The sequence below is a fragment of the Rattus norvegicus genome, chromosome 17, assembly GCF_036323735.1.
Source record: "Rattus norvegicus strain BN/NHsdMcwi chromosome 17, GRCr8, whole genome shotgun sequence".
NCBI classification, from domain to species: domain Eukaryota; kingdom Metazoa; phylum Chordata; class Mammalia; order Rodentia; family Muridae; genus Rattus; species Rattus norvegicus.
The window spans coordinates 76,855,797-76,881,731 of NC_086035.1; the positions used below are offsets into that span (position 1 = coordinate 76,855,797).

At 44.9% G+C, this 25,935-nt stretch overlaps 1 protein-coding gene across 2 annotated transcripts in view; it reads right to left on the reverse strand.

The window, feature by feature from the left end:
• Usp6nl (USP6 N-terminal like) overlaps window positions 1-10,157 on the reverse strand; it is a 128,084-nt gene extending 117,927 nt beyond the window's left edge. The window contains exon 1 of one of the 2 annotated variants that reach the window (XM_006254233.4): window positions 10,089-10,157. The gene's annotated coding sequence lies outside the window, so the exon portion shown is untranslated. Of the gene's footprint in view, window positions 1-9,444; window positions 9,578-10,088 lie in introns of those variants that run through there. The other variant, NM_001106120.1, reaches the window with a different exon arrangement.
• Window positions 10,158-25,935: the final 15,778 nt, after the last annotated feature.

A 25,935-nucleotide genomic window follows, 5' to 3' on the forward strand; every position in this document is an offset into this window, starting at 1 on the left:
GAGCTCACTTGCCCCACTTACAGAATACATAAAGTGAGCGATGCATTAGTTAGAGATGTGCAGGTAGCTAATGTACTGTAGGGAGGAACACAGGAACATGACCTAGGTTCCTGAAGCCAGCGGGAGGCTGGGATAGGACAGTCAAGCAGGAGGAGACTGGTAGTTAACATCCTGTCACTTAAGCTGAGGGAGTCTTTATGTCATACGTAACCTCTTGTACAAATCTTGTATTAAACTGTATTCTAGTATCTTTTAAAAATTTCCCAAAAGTACAGAAATTTTAAATACAAGTAACATAAATACACGTAGTTATAATCTCTCATCAGCACTGAAGGGACAGAGCGGCCGCAGTGACTCTCATTCCTTAGGTGTAAGAGACAAAGGCAGGTACTGTGCGGCTTGACTGCACGTGGGGAGGTAGTTCATTCTGAAGCATCGGGTTCATGGAGGAAGAGCCGAGCAGACACTGTCCATGTACACACATCTGGCCACCCAAAGACCTGGACCAGCCGTGCTATCCAACCACTCACCTGCACAGCTGTATAATCCTGCGTAAGTCTTTCCCAGTAGCTCACTTTCCTGAATTACTATTGTTGAAAAGTCATTGCCCTCTCCCCTCCCATGGAATGCTTGAGAAAATCCTCTACCCCAGCAGTAGTTATAACATCGCAAAAATTTAAACATAAATGCCCAATAATAAACAACCGACTAGATCCTTCATTACTAATCACCTGTGTCCATTAAGACTCCCCGGCAATGCAAGGGAAGGGAATGAAGGGCGCTGCAGCGGCCTTTACTCACCCGCATCACAGAACCATCAAGAAAGCACGTCGGAAGTCAAGCTTTTCCGCCTCATGTTTATTTCCTCAAAGGCTCACAATCCAAGACTTGTTTGACTTCAGTTTTTAAATTTAAAACAGACAATGTAACCTGGTGTGGTGGCATATGCCTTTAACCCAGCACTCAAAAGGCAGAGGCAGGAAGAACTCTATGAATATGAGGCCAGGGTTCTGGCCTAAAGAGCAAGTTCCAGGCCAGGGCTACATAATAAAAGAATCAAAAAAAAAAATTAAAACTACAGTTTTTAAACTAAAAAATATATATAATATATGCACTTATTGTTCATGCAATAAACCCTGGCTCCCAGGGGAGCCAGGCAGTAGCTAGACACAGCTACAAAGCTGTGAACACAATACTAACCCTTCACAACGTTTACATTATAATAATTCCAGTACCTTCCTTTCTTAATTCAGTCACAGCTCATTAGTCCTACTACATATGCCAGGGCAGATTCCCAGGTAGTGTCTTCCTACTCTACATGAAGAAATGACTCCGGTAAATACTACAGACATTATTCACTGAGACATTTCTCACCCCTGTCACTTCCTGTAAAGTACTCTAGAGCCACACAGACCCACAGAACACAGTACTAAATTCCCACAGCCGAATATTTACCCAGCACAAGGAGAGTACAGTGATCTGTCACTGACTCTGAAAAGGGGTTGCTCACTAAGTGAACAAAATATTTCCTGCTAATGAGATCAAAGAGTGAGATGAACTGAGTAGAGTGGTGGGTTCGGCAGTTAAGACATATATCCAAGGAATGCTTGATCAGTTAAAATCTAAACACCAAAATACACTCATCTGCTCGTTCAATAAATATTAATTCAACTCTACAATACATAAAAACTCCCCGAGTAGCTTAGGACCAAAGACAAACTTGATCCCAGGCATCCCAAGCTAACAGAGGAAAAGTCAGAACAAGCCAACAGAAGCCAACTGGCAGAAGTGGTGCCAGGGCTCCCGTGAATTCCAGGCACTGTATTGAGAGTCAGGACTCATACAAGCCAGAGGATGCGAGTACAGAGATCTGAAGGTACCGTGTATGAAACTGGAAGCCAGCAAGATAGTGGTCAGCTGCACGAAAGGCCTCACAAGGAAGCAACGACAAGGTCCACTTGGCCTCCCTGGGCCTGCGTGTGCAGAAGTCACAGTTAAATTTTCCAGGCTGACTAGCACCCAGGAGTATCACAGGATCCTGTGTGAAAGGTGCCCTGGTGAACTAAATATAAAGTTGATGTGTGCATTAATAGTCCTGATACATTTTTGGGCTCATAAAATAAGGAAGTTGAAACACAATATTCAAGTTCTATTTGTAACTTGTGTTATTTATGACTTTAAGACTAATCCGAATTAAATGAGAAGCTGAGATTCTAGTTTCCTTAGCATAAGCAGGATCAAGAAATCAACTATCGCAGTCATTGAGGTATGAGCTAAAACAAATGCCACATTAAAGGGGGACTGAGGAAGATCCCGTTGACCGGAGGGGAAACCGTCAAAGTGGCTCACATAGTGAGACAGCAGACGCAACAGTAAGTCTGAGTCTAGACAACGCTCTTCTGGCAGCCCTCGACGATGGCAAAGTATTACCCTTGGAAAGAAGGGTTTGTGTTACCAGTCAGGAAAATAAACCCCAAGCAGGTCTGGAGAATGATCTCAGATATCAACGAAACATGATTATCATCACATACATTGTTAATATCTTAAAAAAATTCCTAAAATAAATAATAAAAATAAAAATCTAAAAGCTCTCTTCAGTAACTAATGCACATAATCATTGAATACATACCATAGAATACTGTTTTGAAAACAGCCCTAGTACTTCACAATCACACCTTTCTCCATAATCTCTATTTTCCAAAAACTAAGCTTCTAGCTGGGTATAAGCATGGAAGCTTCATGGGCTGGGGAGGTGGCTCGGAGGGAAAGAGACTGTGTTTGTCTGAAGTCAGAGTCAGCAGAACCCACGTAAAGGCCAGGTGGGTGTGCATGAGACCACTGGAGCACAAAGGCTGGCTTGAGACCAGCAGAAATGTCCAGAAAACTGTTTTAGCTGAGACACAGGGTCGGTGAATAAGGCAGAGCCATACTAGCCTTGGACCTTCACGAGTGCGCACACACACACACACACACACACACACACACACACCATACATACCATACACACACACCATACACACACACACCACACACACACACACACACACCATACACACACACCACACACACACCATACACACACACCACACACACACACCACACACACACACCATACACACACACACCATACACACACACACCATACACACACACACCACACACACACACCACACACACACCATACACACACACATACCACACACACACACCATACACATACCACACACACACACCATACACACACACACCACACATACACATACACACACACACCATACACACACCACATACCATACACACACACACCATACACACACACACCACACATACACATACACACACACACCATACACACACCACATACCATACACACACACACCATACACACACACATATCACACACACACCATACACATACCACACACACACCATACACACACCATACACACACACACCATACACACACACACACACACACCATACACACACACACCATACACACACACACACCACACACACACACCACACACACACCATACACACACACATACCACACACACACACACACCATACACATACCACACACACACCATACACACACACCATACACACACACCATACACACACACACCATACACACACACACACCATACACACACACACACACACACACACACACACACACACCATACACATTCGAGAAGACCTGCATTTCCACAAGGGTGGAAGACCTTTGATAGATGCAGACCACCCCACCTATCTGCCTATAAGGCAACATACACCACAGGTAGTTTTAAGATGTTAAAAATACCAAGGAGATAAAATGGCACCAACACTTTGAACAAATGTTTGCTAATCGACTACTAAAGCGAACTGAGTGTCTACCTATAGGTAAACAATTCCACTTCTAGGGCAGCCAAAAGGAAGAAATTTATATAGCCAACAAAATACACGAGTAAGAATGTTCACCGGAGCTGGACTGTAGCAGCAAACAACGGAGAGCAATCCACACGCTTGTTAAAAGTAGAACGGGCTAGGCCACCATTGAGGCAATCTGTTTTCTGATGCTGGTTACTGCAGGATGATCCTGTGTGATTTTTAGAATCTTGTCTCTTCTAGTCAAAACCCAGGGCCATTTCCCCTTTCTTCACAAAGAGCATCTTACAACTGCCTTGAGTAGTAATTAATATACGATGGGCATTAATAGCACAGGAGTGCCAAGTCCAAGTGACAAGGACAATATAGCTTCTTTGTGGCTCACCCCCCACCCCCGACCTCTCTATTCTTGGGATCCAGCCACACAGCTTATGGGAACAACCTCGAGCCATACTGTAAGCTACATCTAAGTGTCCTCTCATTGACTCTGACACAGAATCAACCCTTCCTACAACAGTAGGTGTAACCCTCAAACAGCCCGACCTGAAATTGAGTGACCCAGACATAAGCACTGCCCATTGTTTTAAGCTACAATCATGAACAAATTTCCAGGTAGCCAGAGTAACTAAAACAAATCCTGGACATGAAAGGAAACTGCTGGACACAGCATTAAGTAAAATCCACTCACAGAATACAACGCTGAAGGAAGGAAACCAAACACAAAGCAGTGTATGTTGCATGGCACTGTTTCTTGAAAAACTAAAAATCTAAAACTAACCTATGGTGACAGAAAGTTAAATCCTGGATAAATTCAAAATAGGAAGACAGCACTGAGGGAAAACAATTGTAATAAGCCTCAGGGGCACCAGATATACTCTATAGATTGAACTGAGTTAATTATATTATAGAAATTCGTAGGGATATACATCTAAGACTAGTACACATTGTTGGATGCAAACGATACAACCTTTTTAAAGGGTATATTCAAGAACTAACAAGATACTAACGAGTGAGCAATCACCATCCAAGAGATTAAGAATCCCAACTAGAGAGTGTGGCACCCTTGGGCTTTTTTATCCCAGGACACTGATGCTGACCAAAACAGGTACCTGAGAGGCTGCACTGTACTTAGGCAGCCCTGAACACTAAAAGGCAAAGTGCCACAGTGTCAGAGAGACCAAGTGAACCATCCATCCCCTTGATCTCAATTAAGACCTCAACAAAACAAACCCCAAAAGGAAGGACAGCTTGGAAGAAAACTAGGGAGGGGGACAGGAGGGTTCCTGAAGCTCACAGGCTAGCGGCCCTCGCCTAATCAGCAAGGCCAGGTCAGAGTCTCTCTACCAAAACACGAGGAGGGCAGTTCCTAGGAAAGGCACACAAGGTTCAACTCTGGGGAGCACATGGGCCACATTCAATCACGTGCCACCCCTCCTGCATAAGTGTGCACCCACGCACAAAACAGTAATAATAGAATAACACAGCAAAATTCAGGTAAACACTGAGAGTAGTAAAACTATAATCCCAAATTGAAACAAAAAGAAAGAAGAAAGAAAGAAACAAAGAAAGAAACAGAAAAAAAGAAAGAGAGAGAAAGAGGAAAGGAAGGAAGGAAGGAAGGAAGGAAGGAAGGAAGGAAGGAAGAAAATGTCATTTTTAGGAACTCAAGGCGAACCGATAAAGAATTTTAAGATTAAACTGCTCAGGTAAGACAGATTTCTAAACCATCCTCCACACCAATTCAATGTTTTTCTTTTGTGATTTTTATTTCACTTCGTCTTATCTTACTCCATTCATACTGATAAATTAAACTGCTGGAAAACCGACCAAGTGAAGAAGCCAGCAGCTCCCGGGGAGCAGGTGGTGCATGGATCCTGCAAGGCTGCTGCAGTGAAGCAGGGACATTCCCACCCCCACCCCAGTAACGTGGTAACATAAATTAATACACTGAGCGTCTGGACGACAGTCTGCTGCTGCCCTCGAGCACTATCTGTTTCTTAATTCAACAAGTGGAAGAGAGCTTCCGGGGGTGGAATACGCACCTTCTGCTACACTCATTAAGTGTCACCAGGGCCCAAGGTGTACCTCTGCCACCAGGTAACTAAGTCATCTCTGTGCCGCCGAACCACTCAGGGAGACACCAAGCTCCAGAGTCCATCTTGATCGTGCTGGGAGCCAATGAAACAACCCCAACCCTAGACATTTTCCCTTAGGGTAGCCGGCTCCCAGAGTTTTGTGAAGACAGGGCATGTTTAAATAAGGTAGTCTAAGTCAACGAGGGAAAACAGAACCTCACTAAATCAATAATCAGCAATGACTACAATCTTGATTCTGGGAAGAACAAAGCCTGTCTTACTCAGCATTTAGTTCGAGTTTTACAGCTATAGAAACTAACAGTAACCCAAGAGCTCTAGAAGCAGACACTGCAGTGAACCGTCCCTCCCAGGTCTTGTGTGGCCGTGAGGATCAAGCAGACTGACTCACCCTCTGGGATGAGTAGGAAGCAGATGAGAGAATGGTTCAGGAGCTTCTCTTCCAGCAGTGGCGGTGCACACGGGCCATGTGGGGAACGCTCTCCTGTGACCTCCACATCAGTCACCCTCACTCTGTACTGTGTACACCCTTTCCCCTCGCCCTCAAATATCCCAATTTTATAAAGAAATAAGCTTTGAAGAATTGAGTCCTGAGGTGAGAGAGCTTGTAGATGATCCTAGCCAGCCGGGAATGGCCTCTGTGCCTCTAATTCCCACACCCTCTAATCCCTGTATGCTATGTAGGAGTATGCTACAGGTCAGACTCTCTTCAAATTGTGATTCTTAGGTTAATTGCAAAAAATGGTAGAAACCTTTTAGAGGGGAAAATGATTCTCTAATATATAATTAGATCACATCTGTAAATGGAGAATGCTTCTCACAAATTACACTGGAGGGGCAAACTGTAAGTCTGTGGTAATTATTCTGAATTGCACCAGTTACAAAACAAGGATGGTTAAAGTAGAATTAAACTCAGAGCCAGAAAAAGTCTCCTCCTCTCCACCTGAAGTAGCAACTCTCAAAGTTTTAGTATTCTAAATTCTTTGCCTTCCTAACGTTCCTCAGTCTCTCAACCAGAATCATTTTGTTCTCAATTTGCTAAAAGGTTGAACTCACTGGCTTCTTCCACCCATGCTTCCTGGCTACAAAACGTATCAATAATTCAGCAGGATGGAAAAGCTAGGCCACAGCAAACTGCCTGGCCCTGGAGACCCAGACTGGATCTGCTGGCTCCCACACAGGGCATGGAGACGATCAGTCAATATCCGCCCAACACCAAGTCTGACACTTCTCCTTAGGTACCTGTTTAACCAGACCAGTTGTCCTCACTAAGGGTTACCTGCACAACAAAACACCTGAAAGGGAGTAATGGCGAGCTGGAGAGACGGTTCAGTGGTTAGGAACACTTGCTGCTCTTCCAGAGAACTCAGGTTTGCTTTACATGACGGCCCACAACCATCTGGAACTCCAGTTCCAGGCGATCTGACACCCTCTTCTGACCTCTGAGAGCAACAGGCACTCGGGTGGCGCATACGCATAAATGCAGGCCACACTCGTACACATAAAATAACAAATCTTAAAATATATTTTTTTGGCCTTGTCAGTCATCAATGGGAGGAGAAGCCCTTGGTCCTGTCAAGGCTTGATGCCCCAGTGTAGGGGAATGTCAGGGTGGGGAGGTGGGAGGGAGTGGGTAGGTGGGTAAGGGAGCACCCTTATAGAAGCAGGGGGTGGGGGGATGGGATAGTGGTTTCTGGAAGGTAAACCAGGAAAGGGTTTACATTTGAAATGTAAATTTAAAAAATCCAATGAAAGAAAAAGTATTAATATATACACATATGTATATGTATACACACACACACACACACACATATATATATATACATATATATATATATATATATTTTTTTTTTTTAAGGCAAAAGGGTGCTGATGAATTATACTCACAGAACTAAGGACAACCCAAGCTGTCCAGTCTGCTTAAAAAGTGAGTGGCAAGCAGCACTAAGGCTCAGGACCCAAACTCTGAAAGTTAGACAAAGGACACTTCTTGAATACCTTTGTGAGACTGCCCCATTGTTCAACTAAGGGCACCTGTCCCTGCAATTAGGGCTCTGTATTCCCCTTACAAGTCAATTCACATTGTTATTAGTATCATTTCCTTTTCCATCAGGCTTAATGGCCTGAGGAGAGTACAAACTAAGGAGTGAACGAGAGGGGCGGCACACTTACAATTTCCCCTATAAAATTATGGCAAACTAGAAACTATTTTGTTAATTGTGGGGTCCTGGCGAGATGCGCAAGGAGACACTGTTCATTTTAGGCCAGTTTACTGATTATTAAGGCGACTTCAAGAAAGGGAAAACAATTTAAAACTCTGCCCTAGTTACCACCAGCACCGACAAAACTCCCAGAGATTCAGTATGGGAGAGAATTGGGCACGGGTCATCTCAACTGTACTGTGAAACTTTTCTGAGCTATGAAACAGCTGTCTCATAGATCTAATTATATAGGGAGAAAGAAAAGGAAGGAAGGGACAAAGGGACGAAGGAGATCCACGACTAAATTATTCCAGCAAGAATACTTAGACACTGTCCTTACAACTTCTTCCATTCGTGTCGCAGTATTGCCCCCACTTCACCAAGCCTTTCCAATCCATAAGGCACAACGCATATTAGTCTTAAAAAAAAATCATCTGGGGTGAGGAAATGAGTGAACAGAAGAGTCTACCAACGCATCTTTATTCGAAAATGCCGTGATGTTAGCTAACACCTTGTACGCTGATTTAAAGTATCTGTCGATTAAATGGAGTGTGTCTAGAAAAAGCAGAGATCCCGATGCTCAACAAACATGAACGTCCCATCACGGAGTTAAGACTTCTCCCATTCGCTGGCATTAAGACACCTGCGACCTACGGTGCTCATCCCCCACCCCCCACCCCCACCCCAGCCCACCCCGAAACGCCGCCTCCCCGGAGCTCCAAACTCTCCAGCAAAACTTTGCAAGGGCGCACCGATTGCTAGGCTTTCCAGCTCCCTCCCTCGCGCCCATCCTCCCCGGGGCTGCTCCAAAGTTCTTGTGACATCCAGGCAATCTTTTTCAGCCGGCGAAGTTTGCCTGGGTCCTGCCCACTCGCGCTCCGGCAGGACGCAACTGAAACTTGCGAGGGAGACACGTCTCCCCGGGGACCGAAACTTGCACGCGGGGTGGCGGGGTTGAGGAGGAGGAAGGCGGCCAAAGCGTTCTGCCTCCCCGGGGGTCTGCACGCAGCGCCGGGCCCTCCGGGTCCCCCCGGCTCGCCCGCGCGCGCCCGCCCGCCTGTCAATCACACCGCATACCCCCCCACGCGCGCGCGCAACAAGGCGCGCGGACTCCACGGGAGCTGGCTCCGTCCAGGCCGCGCCGCCGCAGCGTGTCCTCTGCCCGGGGCTGGGAATGGCGGCGGCCGGCTGCCCAGAGCCAATTCAGTCCTAGCCCCCTCGCCTTTAGACCCCGCCAGCCCCTCTAGCAACGGCTGAAGAGAAAAAGAAGTTACCTCCAAACGGTCCCAGCAGCGGCGACGGCGGCCAGTCGCGGGAGGCCGACAGGGTCCGGCGCGGCGGCGGCGGCGGCGGCGGCGGCTACCGCAGTGCCCTCCGCCCCATTGTTTCCCTTCCAGGAGGCTCCCGGCAAAGCCGAGCCCGGGAACCAGGAAGTTCCCCGGCGCGACACCTCCTGCCGCGGCCGCTATGGAAACGGCCCCCGCCTTCCCCAGGGCGGCTCGCCCGGGACCCCGCCTCCGCGCCGCCGGCCCCGCCCGCCTCACCGGCCGCCAACAGTCGCCGCTGCGGCCGCGGCCGCCGCCATCTTGGCGCGGGCGGGCAGCCCCTGCCTTCCCGGCGGCACGTGCGCTGCTCCCGCGCTCCCGCCCGGCGCGCTCCCGCCGGGCTGCAGGGGGAGGCCGACTTGCCCAAGCCCCTCTGCAGGAAGAGGGTGTCCGCGGACTCGGCAGCGCCGGGAGATGGCTCCAGAACTACGCATGGGCTTGGACCAATGCTGTGTCTGACACCTGGGGGCGGGCGACTGAGCAGGGCGCCTTTTGCAGCTGGCCCATCTGCTTGCCAGCCTTCAGACGTTGCCTACTGCACTTGGGTTTCTCTTGGAGTCATCTCCATCCGTGAAGTGAGAGGGAAAGCGTACCTGCTTCGTGGAGTTGTCCCCTGCACGAGCGAATGCTTGCTAGTGTGCGCACAATGAGTCTGTCAATAGAGTGGCGCTGTTCCTGACACAAGGTCACACAGCCAATCTCCAGGCCAAGTGTTCAGATCAGCACGACTTTAAGTAGGCTACCGTGTGCGAGCCTTTTGCTGCCTAAAAATGTGTTCAATGTTCATCTCTGGCCCATCTTTCTCTAGGTCAGCTTTCTTTTTTGTGTGTCAAGAGTTTTAATCTCCACGGACTTCCATTAAGGGATGATGTAAACTTCCCAACACTATAATTTGCTGACAGTTAAATGATTTATTCAATAGAAGCTGCAAAGGTTTGGGTGTGCGAGTAACTAAAAGGCTTCTGTCCTTGTTTCCAGGAACTAGAATTACTAAAGCTGGCAACTGTGCGCTGTTGTTACTCTCTCTTTCCCAGGCTGGTGAAACCTGACACTCATGACTGCGTGCTGTGTGCATTGAGGCAGAGAAGGGAGGCTGAGTCCTGGCCCTTCCTCAGCATGCAGTCTTTAACACCTGTGACTAGTTGGGTCTTAGATGGCCTCTAAGGCCACTTCCAACTCTCAAATGCTGCTTAACCACTTTACAGTGTTGGCGAGGTGGGGCTTTCCAGTGAAACCCACAGCCTTTTGTTCATACACACACACACACACACACACACACACACTCACTCACAGAGAGAGAGAGAGAGAGAGAGAGAGAGAGCGCTTCATTGCCAGTTTAAAGACAATAACATAATAAAAATGTATCCTTTCATTCAGGCCTTTATATTTAAACCAGGTTTGGAAACACAACTTTTGGGGGGTTTTTTGTTTTGTTTATTCTGGTATGTACAAAATGGCACAATTGGTTTGATGAAAATCAGGTCAAAAGTTGGATGGACTTGGGAATTTTTTTCAACACTCAAATATTTCTCTATAAGGAATAGACTTCCCAAATTAGCAAGTCAACAAAGCATTCTCCATTTGTGACAATATCTACTAAGTCTTTGAGGACAACACGTGCACATATGCAAGTACATACATTGTACCCTGAAGATTGCAGGAGTCCTCCAAAAGATGCTCACTGAGTTAAATTGCAATATTTATGCTACCATCTCTAACATACCTTGGGAACCCCACAGAAGCTCAAGAGAATTCATCCAGAAATTTCACTCTAAATACCACAGCCTCAATGAGTTTGAGGGACAATGCTGGACACAAGATTACTTCACAAACTGAAGGAAAAGTTTCCAACGTTTGTGTATGTGAAATCTATATTAGTCTAATACTGTATTCTGGACTTGTCAGCACTATTGGCCCAGCTTCAGACTTAGCAGTCTGTACTATTATGAATATTCAGAAATATACTCAAGAATGAGGGTGGCTAAATTTCACTGACACAAATAGGAATGCTTGTATCTTGGAGTAGAAGTTTAGCAACTCCTGTCCTAAAAAAAGAAAAACTGCATATTAGGTTTATTCACTCCATGGTTCTATTCTCAATAACATATAATACATATCAAGATGTCCTTCAACTGGGAGAAAAAGGATAAAAGTTCACTGTCAATTACCAAAGGAAATGAAAAGGGAGGTAAAAAGTTTGTGTCCCCAATGAAAATATTTCACAAATACCAAACATTTAGAATTATCACATAATGAAGGAAGAGTGACATTTGTGTTTCATTTTTTGGAAGCTATGTTATACTCATGACAATACTTATACAATATTGCCAAAGGTAAAAGTGCATGTTTAAATTTCCCACAAGATACCATAATAACTACAGTCAAGAGTATAATTTGTGGTGAGAACATGAAAATATAGAACATGGGGAAACTTTCAAAAGTAAACTATCCTTAGCTTTCATCGTCAAAACTGTGGATCAAAGGCGCTGCTCCCAGTCGCCTGTAAACTGAGACTTTGCGATGTGGACTATTTGCTATGTAGCCCATTTAAGGTTGGGGAGAAGCTAAACGGCGGAGACTCTGGAAAAACGAGGGTCACCTCACCCCCTACAGTCATTTCTGAAGCTCCCTAGGAATGCTCTGTTGAGTAGAAAAGTCAGTTCCAATATCACTGTGTATAATTCATCATGATAAAAGAAGAAGAAAGCAAATCAGTCAATATCCATGGACCAAATGTCAATGAAATACGTTTTATCCACGTGTCTCCTATTTTTTTTCCTTTAAAAAAAAAAAGTCCTTCAGTTTAAAAGAGAAAATACAGATGAAGAGCCAAGAGAAGGAGGATCACATGGACGGATTATGAGTAGTAGAGTTGCACATATGATGTTGCAAACAGTCTGTTACAACGATCTGGGGTGGTCTCACTCATCGGTGTTCTGTTGCAGCTTGGGAAGTAACCCCCCTATCTTAAGAACACAAGTGCCATGAATTTGGGGAACTTGTCTGTCTTCCGTCCCGTGGTCCAGTTTGCTCTCTGGCCAGAGTGAGCTTCCTCCGAATAAATATAGAAAGAATGAAGAAGGGAAAGATAGTGTAAGGAAAGACTGCTGGAGGAAAGGACACAAGGGTGTATCAACACCCAATCTTCGTATGTAAAAAGCGTCTCATCTTTCCACACACTCAAACCGATCTCGTGACTCAAAAAAAAACCCAAGTTTAGAAACAACTCGTTTTCGACTACAGAAGTTGCCACTCAATGTCTTCCCCTCTTCCCGACTCTTGTAGCATCCCGTTCCTGAATACATAGTAAGACAGTTAACCAGGCTGCCAGGAATCTGAAATGAGGCTGGATCACTCTTCAGATGGGCCACTTCGTGGCTGTGGAGGACTTTCGGTCGGCTGCGCTTCCGTCGGCCATTCTTCAGCTCCCCCACCCCCTCCCGCGTCACCTCCCAGAAGCCACACCATTATTTCTAGGACATGCATTTGTCCATCCTGGCCCGGGGTCTGAGCACGTGCTACGGCACCAGCATGGCGCTCAGAGGACAACTTTAAGGAGTCAGTTGCCTCCCTCTCCCGTGCAGGTCCCGGGGATTGAACCCAGGCCATCAGGACGAACAGCAAGCGCCTTAACCTGTAGAGCCTTCTCATTGGCTCCATTTTTTAACTTCCATGAAATGGATAAAATTTAAATATTATGATCCACACATATATAAGATATTGAAAAATTAAAATATGACTTCCTGACATTTTTGTCTCCATTTTAGTGATAAGAGATCAGCCTTTGTGTACATTGTTATTAAGTTTTGAACTCTGTGGATGTTGTATAGTAGTTAGTTTTCCCAGGAAACCTCCCACGGAACCATGCCTACCAATATTCACAGTTAGCCGCCCTCCTTTTATGTCTGATGGTGCTGTGACTCGGTATGGTGGGAATGAGGCAGAGTGATCTCTAAGATGAGAACAGAGAAGCCTCAAAATTTCTACCTGATTCTCTGAAATCCTTTGTGCACTTTCTCTCCAAATTCAAATAGTGTCAGGGAAGAAACCCAGGCAGCTTCCAGAGAGCACAATAGATAGCCAACCTCTCCTGAGCCCACTGCGAACAGCCGCCAACCTCAACACTGTGTGCCCGGGGTCCCAGCTGAACATCACCCTGATAACCCTAGGTGGTGACCTTTCAGGTGAGCCCAGGTAGCCCAGGGAACCACAGAACAGTGATAAATTTCAAATAGACTTCAGTGTCTCTTGTCACAAACTGCAGGAAAAGTGCAATAAATTTATTAAGAATGAAGTCCTGGACTGGGAAGGTGGCTCAGTCACACACAAATGTGATACCCAAGTTCAGTCCCCAGAAGCCGTGTGAAAAGCCAGGCATGGTGGCACACTGCTAGAATCCCAGTATTGAGAAGTAGAGCCAAGGGCTGGAGAGATGGCTCAGGGGTTAAGAGCACTGACTGCTCTTCCAGAGGTCCTGAGTTCAAATCCCAACAACTACATGGTGGTTCACAACCATCTGTAATGAGATCTGATGGCCTCTTCTGGTGTGACTGAGGACAGTGACAGTGTACTCACATACATGAGAGTTAGAGACAGGCAGATGCCTGTTCTACCCAACAAAACAAGGCAATGGTTCCTAAGTGACATTCAAAATTAACCTCTGGCATCCATACACTCACACATTGTGCATGAGTCCTCAGACATACATGTACGCCCAAATACACACACACACACACACACACACACACACACACACACACACAAGAAAAAGTTCTAAAGCTATATTTAGCCACATTTCACCTAAAGTTTAATTAAAAAAAATCATAAAAATCTGCAGAAATGCCACAGTCATAGGTCAAGCTATGAAAACAGGATAAAAAAAAGCATATTCTAGAGACTTCAAGGGCACCTTCTTTTACTGAGAAGTTTCTAATTTTGTCTGGGTCTCTGCTTTGAGGTGAGATGATGCATGATTGGACTCCGAAAAGCAACATAATGACCTTGATCAAAGTAAATACACAGTACTTTCAATTACGTTTGACTCAGACATGAAATGAGTCCTTGACAACCTACTCTGACTAAAAAGGAAAAGACATAAGGGTCTTAAGCAGCCAGACTCAAGACTCTTGAAAATGAGGCTAGAGATGAAATAAAAATGACTTTTTTTGATCTGCCTAGCTTGTTCTGCCTGATAATATGCATTGAAAATTACAGGTTCATAATTCTTAATCTGTAATTTTGAAATTCACAAAGGTCTTCAAGTCAAAACATCTTTTAATGTATGTTTGGCAACTGAATGGGGACAACCGACCTTTCTTTAGACTACTCGTGGTTTTTCTTTGGGGATGGTGCTGGTCGGAACTTTTTGGTTTGGTTTCTTCAAGGTGGAAGCTAGCTATATAGTCCAGGCTGGACTTGAACTCCTTTTATAGCCCAGGTTTACCTCAGACTTCAAGCCATTCTTCTGGTGGCTGACTAGTTGTACTTCAAATATTTAGTGTGCTTGAACATAAGACATCATGCTACACCTAATGCATGCCACTCCAGGAGTAATTCATAGTTCACGTCGTCCTAAAAATTAGAGCTTCTGAATTCTGAGCCATCCCTGGCCTCAGACATAAAGGGACTGTGACATAGACCTACATCAACATTACAGTGAAAGTGAGACCATACAAAGTACTCAGCCAGTCTCTCAGAGAGACATCTCTGAGACTGTGTGGCATGGCTGTGTGGTCCTGGGCCCCATATCACTCTGCAAAATAAGTGGGAGAAGCTGCCTCACAGGCTCTTTACGGAACTAAATAAACCATGCACACAAAATGCTTAGCCCAGTGGACGGTACTTGTCTTAGGGGTTTGCCGCTGTGAACAGTCACCATGACCAAGGCAACTCTTATAAGGGCAACATTTAATTGGGGCTGGCTTCCAGGTTCAGAGGTTCAGTCCATCATCATCAAGGCGGGAGCAGGGCAGCATCCAGGCAGGAAAGGTGCAGGCGGAGCTGAGAGTTCTACATCTTCATCTGAAGCCTGCTAGCAGAAGACTCCCTTCCAGGCAGCTAGGATGAAGGTCTTAAAGCCCAAGCCCATGGTGACACACCTAATCCAACAAGGCCACACCCACTCCAGCAAGGCCACACCCACTCCAGCAAGGCCACACCCACTCCAGCAAGGCCACATCTACTCTAACGGGGTCGCACCTTCTAATCATGCCACTCCCTGGGTCCAGCATACACAAACCATCACAGTAGTAAACACTCAACAAACACCCAAAATTATCAGGAAACCATTCAAATACAAAGGGTCCCGCTCCCCAAAATTTGAAGGGAAATAATATTTCAACAAGGATTTAGTCAGAAAAAAGCAAAACCACTCCAGGTTATTAACAGCAAAATGAATTCAATAAAGGGAATCAGAGCATTTTAAGTCTTTGGAGTGTGTGAAAGGGCAAGAAAGGTCAAAACTTTCCAATAATTCCACATCAGCTGCAGACCCTCTGTTAGGAACCAGGTCAGAAATCAAAGCTAAAGGCAGATCATCATCATCATCATTGCCATCATCATCATCGTCGTCGTCACCACCATCACCACCACCATCATCATCACCATCATCACCATCACCATCACCACCACCATTGTCATCATCATCATTGCCATCATCATCATCACCACCATCACCATCATCATCACCACCACCACCATCATCATCATCACTGTGATGTCTTCCCTGCAACTTAGGAGGTAACGACTGTGTGTCGGTGTGCTGGGGCCTAGCCAGCCTCATTCCAAAAATGTGCATCTGCCAAACCCCTCATGTCAACTGCTTCAAAAGCAGTGGCATACCCTCACGCCTTCTAGGTGCCATGGGGTGGGGCTTTATACCTTAGCAGATCTGTACTGCCAAGGAACATGGAGAATCACAGCTCCTGGGTGTTCAGCCTTTCTGATACATCTAATACACATCATATCACAGTCACCAAGTTGTTTATGGGATGTTTCATGCACTATGCGTTCAGATGTGCTGACGTCTGTACCTCAAAGATCTGGTCACAGTCCGGCTTGGTATCCTCATTATTATTATGAAACATTTCCAGACTCGGTATTTTGTAAAACTACGTTCCCCATCATCTTCTTTTTTTTTTTCTTTTGTTTTTTTTTTTTTTTCGGAGCTGGGGACCGAACCCAGGGCCTTGCGCTTGCTAGGCAAGCGCTCTACCACTGAGCCAAATCCCCAACCCCCTCCCCATCATCTTCTGATTGGTCAATAAAGAGCTGATCAGTCTACAGCTGGGCAGGAGAAAATAAGGCGGAACTTCTGTGTCCTGAGGGAGAAAAAGAGGGTCTCAGGTGGGTATGTGGGGGGTTGGGGTCAACAGGAAGACATGGTGAAAGAAGGATGTGTCAAAACAAGACTGAAATAGCAGGTAATGCCACGTGGCTGGGAGGTAGTCCAGGCCAGCAGAGTTAATTAATTAATAATTAATTAACTAGTATGACGTTCTCCATGTCATTACTCGGGAACAAGAAGGGGCACAAGAAAGCCCTGTACTTTTTTATATCGAGTGAAACAATTTATGTAGGTAGACTAGTTTGATTCTCTCTTACAGTGCTAGGGCTCAAACCCGTACCCTCACATGAGTGAGGCAAGCACATTCCCCAGTCCTCAGCCCCAGCATAGAATTTTCCACAAAAGCCTTGGGAGTGAGGGGCTTCCTGATATGTCTGCTTGGGCAGCAAGAGACTCAAGGCTCTCTATTCCACACCTAAAGCAGGTGGCTGAAGGGAAGTTCGTCTGCCAATCAACGAGTCTGTGTGTCAAGAGAAAAGATGCATTGCTATTAAACATTCCATTTAATACCCCAAGATCAAATAATTCTCCCTGTCAAAAGCAAATCTTCATTCTGTTATGCATTACCACTTCCAGGTTGCCTTCCTTTAAGTCGACCCATCCCTATGTAAATAAATTTAACAGAGACATTTTTGAATAAATATCTAAAGCGAAATGCAAATCGCAACCGTAGAACGAAAGTGTCACGTCGTATAGAGGATAAAAAAAAATAAAAATGAACACACTGGAAATAAAACAATATCAAAACCAGTTAGTACGAGAGCCCGATGCCTACTCCCGCTGTTAAAAAGAGAGGTTCCTGTGCGTTAGAGACGTTGGTTGTTGTCTTGGGCAGGCTTTGTGTTGCTGTGAAGAGACACCATGACCAAAGCAACGCTTACAAAGAAAAACATTTAATCGGGGCTGGCTTACAGGCTCAGAGGTTCAGTCCGTTATCATCATGGCAGGACGTATGACGGAGTGCAGGCAGACATGATACCTGAGAGTAAATAGGAAGTGGCACCTGGAGCTACAGGCAGCAGGAAGAGACTGAGTCACTCAAACCTTTGGGGCCTCAAAGCCAACCCCCAGTGACACACTTTCTCCAACAAGCCACACTCCTCCCAATAGTGCCCCTCCCTATGGACCTATGGGGGCCATTTTTATTCAGATCACCACAGTTGGCAAATATCCTATCGCCAGTTGGTTTATTGGTTCCTCAGACGATGCTTTCCCCAGGACTAAAAGGAAAAATCACGGTCCGTGAAAAACCAAAGCCATCGCTATCACTAGGAGAGATAATGGTGTTTGAAGCCTTGACCGTCTTCCCTACCACAACAGGCCCTACCTATGTTTCAGGTAACACACTTCCGATTTACTAGGTTAGCTGAGGGTCAGGACATTGAGTGGTGCCACTTAGGAAACTACTCAGAAGTTGGTGTCGCGTTATGCCAGTAGGCTTTCCTTGTGCTAACTCAGTCATGCACAAGATCGTCACTGTCCTTGGGCTACAGTTCATGTGACATAAAACCAACTATTGTGAGGGGACTTTATATTAGCGTTCAGGACACTCCTAGTGTGTAACTACTTTCTCTAACATTTGTCCCCCAAAAAGCCTGTACCCCATGCTCACCTCACCTGTTCTGTCCTTTCCCACGAAAACATAGGCCCTGGCAACCTCTAATCCACTTCCTGTGATATGGGACCTGGTATTCCCTAACACATCATATGGGACCATTGCTTTCCCTAACACGTCTTTGGGGTTCATACCCATTGTGGCTTGTATTGACACTTCCTTTACATGGGCAATTATATCACAACTGGTTAGTATATGTAAGGCTGACCATTTGGATTTTCCTGTCGTTGGGCTATCGTGAAAATTGCTATTATAAGCTTTTATGTATTTGCTTGAGTAATTATTCCTCATTATTTCAGGAATGTGCTTAGCGGTGGAATTGCTGGGTCCTGTTGTAACTTTATGTTTAAGGAGGGACTTTCTAAGGGGACACCAAACTGTTTTTACAATGGCTTTTTATTCCCACCAACCGTGCAGTAAGTTTCCAATTTCTCCACATCCTCCACAAACACTTGTTATTGTCTGTTTTCACGGTTATAGCCATCCCGGTGAGCACGAAGTGGTATCTTGTGGTTTGATTTGCATTTCCCTAATAACAAGTGATATCAAGCATCTTTCATGTGCATATTACTGTTCTAAGTAACTTCTTGGAAAACTGTCTACTCCAGTTACTTGATCATTTTTTTAATTGGGTTGCTTGAATCTTTATTGAGTTATAAGCGTTCTTTGTGGATTCTCTCATTGCGTATACAATTTGCAAATACTTTCTTCCACTCAACAGTTTACTATTTCATCTTCTTGATAATGCCCTTTGGTGGACGATATCTTATTTTTCTGACATTCAATTTATCTATTTTTTTTTGCTTTGTTATATTTTTAGCATCACTTCTACTGGCCTATTGTCAAATCCAAAGTAAAACACCTTTAAAGTTTTACGATACTTTAAAGTTTTATAAATATAAAGTTTTATAGACCAGGCTGACCTCGAACTCACAGAGATCCTCCGCTTAAAAAAAAATAAATAACAAATAAAAATAAATATAAAGTTTTATGGCCCTTATATTAAAATAAGACTTTTAAGCTACGTAATTTCCATAACTAAGGCAAATCCATTGACCCAGATTAACTCTATAATGACAGGAATTTACCCATGCTTGACGCTGTTTCTTTAATAAATGAGTTTGCTCAGGCAAGAATATGAGCAAATCACTATGGTGGCTTCTGCACCAATCTGTATTTATAGTTATTCACATCATATATTATTCCTGTGGGTAAGCAGGAAGAGTACAGAAAGTGACCCAGTGCTGAGGCCAGACACGACCCCCGGTTTATGGGATGAAAGGCAGGAGGACTGTAAATAATAACAAAACCACCTCAAACTCATCTAAGCAACAAAGATGGTTGGTGTCCAACACCGGTGAGTTTCACAGATTCTGATCTTCTACCAGCTTCTTTCTCGGCCTGCGCTTGGCATCTCCACTCCTCCAAGATGGCGGCTAGTGATTTCCACAGAGTCCTGGGCCTCCTTGACCTCATTTAGAGAAGGCAAGCAACTCCCAGCAAAGGTTTTCCTGTGTCTGGATTCTGGCGTGCACGAACCACATCCCTGCACACATCAACAGGCACGATCTATGTATATGTTAGCTGCTCCTCTTTGTCCTCTTTGGGCTTCCTTCATATGGGAGATGCTTGTTTCTCAGATGATAAACTGAGAAGTGACGAAAAAAATTGGTTAAGGAGCTAGCATACTGTGCCTCAAGGTCACTGAAGAGGTCTTAACAGGAGAGATGGGACTGTCTGCTCACAGAGCAGCAGAGTGCTAAGGTCCATTTCTTTTATATAAAAATAGAGATTAATCATCCATTTTAGCTGGACCACTGGTGTCAGGTGAAAATCAGTAATCCAACAAGGGTAACTTGAGAGCACATCATGGAACGCTTCAAATGCCTGAGTAAGGAGTTTAGATTTAGTTCACTGGGCAATAGATAGAAAAAGAATATGACTTACTCTCTGTGGGGAAAATTTGCTCTAAAACTGGTAGGGTATTTTTAATTCGCTACATGCTGTATCTTGACATTTAGTAAGCTATATTCATTACTCGTTTAGTAAACAATCATTTATTGAACACTTACTGATGCCCATCTGTGTTGTACTGTGTTGGCAGTAGCTGGTCATTCAGGATCAATAAAACAGCAAAGCTGTTACTCCTGAGGGACTTGTAGGATTGAGACTATGACAGATGATCAGAGTCTGATGTCTCATCTGCTTTGGAAGGTGTTACGTTCTGGGCTGAGCTTGCCAATGGACAAGCAGGATAAAAAATCACTGCCAGCAAACCAGGTCCCAGCATCTCAGGGACCAAGCACTTCAAGAGAAGTTACTCTATAGCCCTAACTGGGTGACACAGTGAGACAATCTGAGGGTCTTCTTTACCTCGGTCTCAACACAGCCATTTTTAAAGCGGATGGAGGACAGGGAGAGAGGAAGAGCTGAGATAACCAGTTACCTCCGTGGACATATATGTTCATGCTACCAAGTCTGAAGACTTGAGTTTGATCCTCCATACACATAATAGATGGAAAGAACCAACTCCTGCATGTTGTCCTTTCATACATGAACAGAGTAGACTCATAATTTAAAATCTTGGGGCTGGGGATTTAGCTCAGTGGTAGAGCGCTTACCTAGGAAGCGCAAGGCCCTGGGTTCGGTCCCTAGCTCCGAAAAAAAGAACCAAAAAAAAAAAAATCTTTCCCTCCCCTACCTTCCTTTAGGACTTTAAATCAGGCCCTTTTCAGGCCACAAGGGATAGGGCTTAGCATATCTGTAAGCCAGGGCTCAAGAGCCCAGCATTTGGGAGGCTGAAGCAGAAGGAGCTCAGGTTCAAGGCTAGCCTGGGTTACATAGTGAAACCCTGTCCCAAAACAAGCAAAATAAATCAAAATAAACAAAAAATGTTGAGGATAAATTCAATGTTAAAGATTCTGACCATAACAAAGTCGCCAATACATAAAGTTTAAAGCTGTGTTTCTCCCTGTCAACCGCATGTTTCCTAATGTTTAAATCTGACCATGTCCTTTACCTGCCCACTTGGAAGTTCAAAATCAGTCCCATGGAAAGCTGTCAATGAATGACTAGTGGGCTAAGTAAATGACAATTAAATTCAGAGCAAGTCTTGCATGATAGCCCTTCGTTATAATAAGCTAGTCTACTGCTCTCTAATAAAGATGCAGAACAAATATCTCTTGCCCCATACGATCTTTCCAGGTTTGGTGACACATTATAAGTTTACATTTTTGTCATCTGGCAAGAAGACAAGAGAACCACTGGTGTCCATTATGTCACTCCTCTGTAGGATTTATGGGGGACCCATAGTGCCCAGGATGAGTGAGGAACATTTTCAAGGTGACCCATGGTGCCCAGGATGAGGAAGTTACATTTTCAAGGTAGAAAAATGAAAGACAGGCAGAGTAATTATATATCATCTGTTTAACTTTGATACTTGGGAAATACCGGGATAATCTTTTCAATAATTCATTTGTAAATATCCAGAGGAGAAAAGGGGAAGTACTGAGGGGCAATAATGCGGACCTGAACACGCTGTGCAAGAGCAATTTAATTTTCGCATATGATGTTGTGGCAGGCTATGCTGGCAAAGAAGGAGAAATAGCTGTCATCAACTCTCTTCAATAGATTCCAGTGTGATATTACTGCCAATAAGCTGAGACGACGGCACCCAGCTGAAGAGCGGCTAATTTCAGATGTGTGTGTGACACTCGTGTCAGCCATTTCTGAAAGAAAAGCATAAACACCCTTTCCAAAGAAGCACTCAAAATCAACCTTTACAACTGTTGCAGGATCTAGAGCAAAGAAACAAATCTACATAAAAACCTCTCTTTTCACTTCTCTTGTATCAAGATCCTGAAATGCAACAAGATTTGCCTTGCTACACTAACTTAATAGAGGGATTGATACTGCTACACTAACTTAATAGAGGGATTGATACTGCTAAGACCAGCAGTGACCTCTCCTGTATGTAACCCTTTATAGATAATGCAAGAACTCTGTCTTTAAAGAAAGCTTATGAACACACACACACACACACACACACACACACACACACACACACACAGAGCAGTGTGGAAGCCCGTGTTTTTGTCGTGCCATTTTGATGTCCTTCCTCTAAAAAGAATATTAATCTGAAAAGACATCTTCCAAAAAAATATGTTCCATATTTTTATTTTTTTTATGACAGGATTTCTTGTACGTCCCTCTCTAGCCTTAAACTCACCACATAGCTAGGATTACCTGTAAATATCTGAACCCCAGTGTCCACCCACCACCACCCCCCTGTCCCCATCCTCCAACTCCCACCCCCCAACCCCCCAACCCCTAACCCTTATCCCCCACCCCCAATGGCTGCCAAGTGCCAGGATTCCAGGTGTGCGTCCTCTGCATGGTTTACCTGGTGATTAACCAGCTGAACTGCATTTGTTTTTAAATAAGCAGAAGATTCAAATTAAAAGTGTGTGTGTGCATGTGTGCATGGGGTTGGGGATTTAGCTCAGTGGTAGAGCATTTGCCTAGCAAGCACAAGGCCCTGGGTTCAGACCCCAGCTCCAAAAAAAAAAAAAAAAAGAAAAGAAAAGAAAAAAAAGTGTGTGCATGTGTGCATATGCATCCAGACACACTCAAGCCTAAGAGTTACTTACTGTCCTCCTTGTGTATAAGGGAAGATTCAAGTGGAAGAGAAGGTGATGGGCAGGGACACCTCACATCTGTCACCTGAGTTTCACTTCCCCTTGGGGTTTTCTGTGGTTGTCGGACAGCTCTGCAAACACTTCTGACTTTCTGCCTTGTTTGCAGACAGCGGGACCACTTGCTAGCCACTGTGGGTTGGGATGCTACCCTGTCTGCTCTGTTGGGAACAGAACATGGCTGATGTGATTTCTTATGTGGAACACTGAATGGTGGTGTGAGACTACCTAGATTTCTCTCTCCATCTCCCTTCCTCCCGTTCTCTGTCTCTCTCTGCCTCTCTGTCTGTCTCTTTCTCTCTCTGTCTCTCTGTCTCTCTGTCTCTGTCTCTCCCTCTCTCTCTCTCTCTGTCTCTCTCTCTGTCTCTCTCTCTGTCTCTCTCTGTCTCTCTCTCTCTCTCTGTCTCTCTCTCTCCCTCTCTCTCTCTCTCTCTGTCTCTCTCTGTGTCTCTATCTCTCTCTGTCTCTCTCTGTCTCTCTCTCTCTGTCTCTCTCTCTCTGTCTCTCTCTCTCTGTCTCTCTCTCTGTCTCTATCTCTCTCTCTGTCTCTCTCTCTGTCTCTCTCTCTCTGTCTCTCTCTCTGTCTCTCTCTCTCTCCCTCTCTCTCTCTCCGTCTCTCTCTCTCTGTCTCTCTCTCTCTGTCTCTATCTCTCTCTGTCTCTCTCTCTTTCTGTCTCTCTCTCTCTGTCTCTCTCTCTCTGTCTCTCTCTGTCTCTCTCTCTCTGTCTCTCTCTCTGTCTCTCTCTCTGTCTCTCTCTGTCTCTCTCTCTCTGTCTCTCTCTCTGTCTCTCTCTCTGTCTCTCTGTCTCTCTCTCTCTCCCTCTCTCTCTCTCTGTCTCTCTCTCTGTCTCTGTCTCTCTCTCTGTCTCTCTCTCTCTGTCTCTCTCTCTCTCTGTCTCTCTCTCTCTGTCTCTATCTCTCTCTGTCTCTCTGTCTCTCTCTCTCTCTCTCTCTCTCTCTCTCTCTCTCTCTCTCTCTCTCTGTCACAACTGTGCTCCAGATGGTAGCGGATACCTCAGCATTAGTTAGAAAACACTGTGGAGTGGGAAAGCCCAATTGTCCGGCAGTGACTAAAGTATAACATAAAGAAAGCTAACCCTTTTTTGCTACTAAAATTTTGGTGATCGTTTGTTAGCACAGTAGAACTTAGCCTATCCCAACTGATGCAACAGAATTCTTATTATTTCTAATATAATTCTGATAATTGATTTTTTTGTAACACTGAATCTCAACATTGACCAAAAAAAAAAAATTAAGACCCTGTTGTCATACTTGATAGACACTGAAACTTTAAAAATTACATCAAGGGAACTAAAGAGATAGCTCGGCACTTAAGAGCACTTGGTGTGTGTAATGAACCTTGTAAAAAGAAAATGCCTTTTAGACATGTGGAAATAGCATAGTCAGGATCCCCACCACACCCAAGGCTACATCTGATAAGCAGAACTCAGTAACATCACTCACTCGAGATAACCAGACACAGTCCTGGAACCCATGACATCCACCGGGCAGTACTAGCAGGGACTAAATGCTCTACACATATGGCGAGATGCCACCTGGGTCTGCCCTGTGGCTGGGGAGTCTCCCCCCAGGATCAGGACCCTCAAAGTAGAGACTTTTGTTAGAGACTTGACCTTCAGCTAAGGTATGCCGCACAGAGCAGCCTTGGGGAGATAGGCTTAGGACCACAGTTAGAAACTTAGAGCGTGAAAATTGTGTGATGACTTTCAACACAATAAAATGTAACTTTTGTGGTACTGACTATATGTATCTACTTTCTTGCTCTCCACGGTGCTCTTACAGAGGACCTGGATTTGGTTCCCAGCACCCACAGGATAGCTCACACCCGTTCCATATTCCCAGTTCCAGTTCCAGAGGACCTGACACCCTCTTCTGATCCACCAGGCACACACTTGGTACACAGACGTACAGGCAGGCAAGACACCCATGCATATGAAACAAAATAAATAACCTGAAAAATTTAAATGACATTAGTAGCCAAGCATGGTGTTACCCACCTATAATCCCAGCATTCAGAGGGAGGAAGAGGATCAGGCATTGGAGGTCGACCTTAGCTACAGAGCAAAATCTTATCTCAAAATGACAGTGGTGTCAAGATGGCTCAGTGAGGGAAGGCCAAGCCCTGTGTACTGAGTAACCCCAGAAACTCAAGTGCTGGAGGATAAGAACCAAGTCCCACAAGTTGTCCTCCAACCTTGACACACATAGACACTGTAGCACGCCTATATCCATATACAATCAATCAATCAATCAATCAATCAAATATCAATAAATGCAATAGGCAAGGACAGATAGATACAAAAGGTGCAGAGAATAAACAAGAGTCAGACCAAAGGAAGCTCTTGGACAAGCTTCCTCATCTCCTCCAAGTACTGTGCTTTGGGGCTGGAGAGATGGCTCAGCGGTTAAGAGCACTGACTGCTCTTCCAGAGGTCCTGAGTTCAATTCCCAGCAACCACGTGGTGGCTCACAACCATCTGTAATGGGATCCGATGCCCTCTTCTGGTGTGTCTGAAGACAGTGACAGTGTACTTATATACATGAAGTAAATAAGTAAATAAATAAAATAAGACCTGTGTTTCTTCAACAACCAAAGCCTCACTATATGAATTTGCACTCCAAGATCTCAAGGAGCACAGGACGACCCATTTTCTTGGCTTACATTTGTCCAAAACCAGAATCTATTCTGCATGAGAACATTATTGGGACTCAGAGGAGACAGGACGGTAGGAACGATGGGAGAGCCAACCCTGGAAAGCATACGA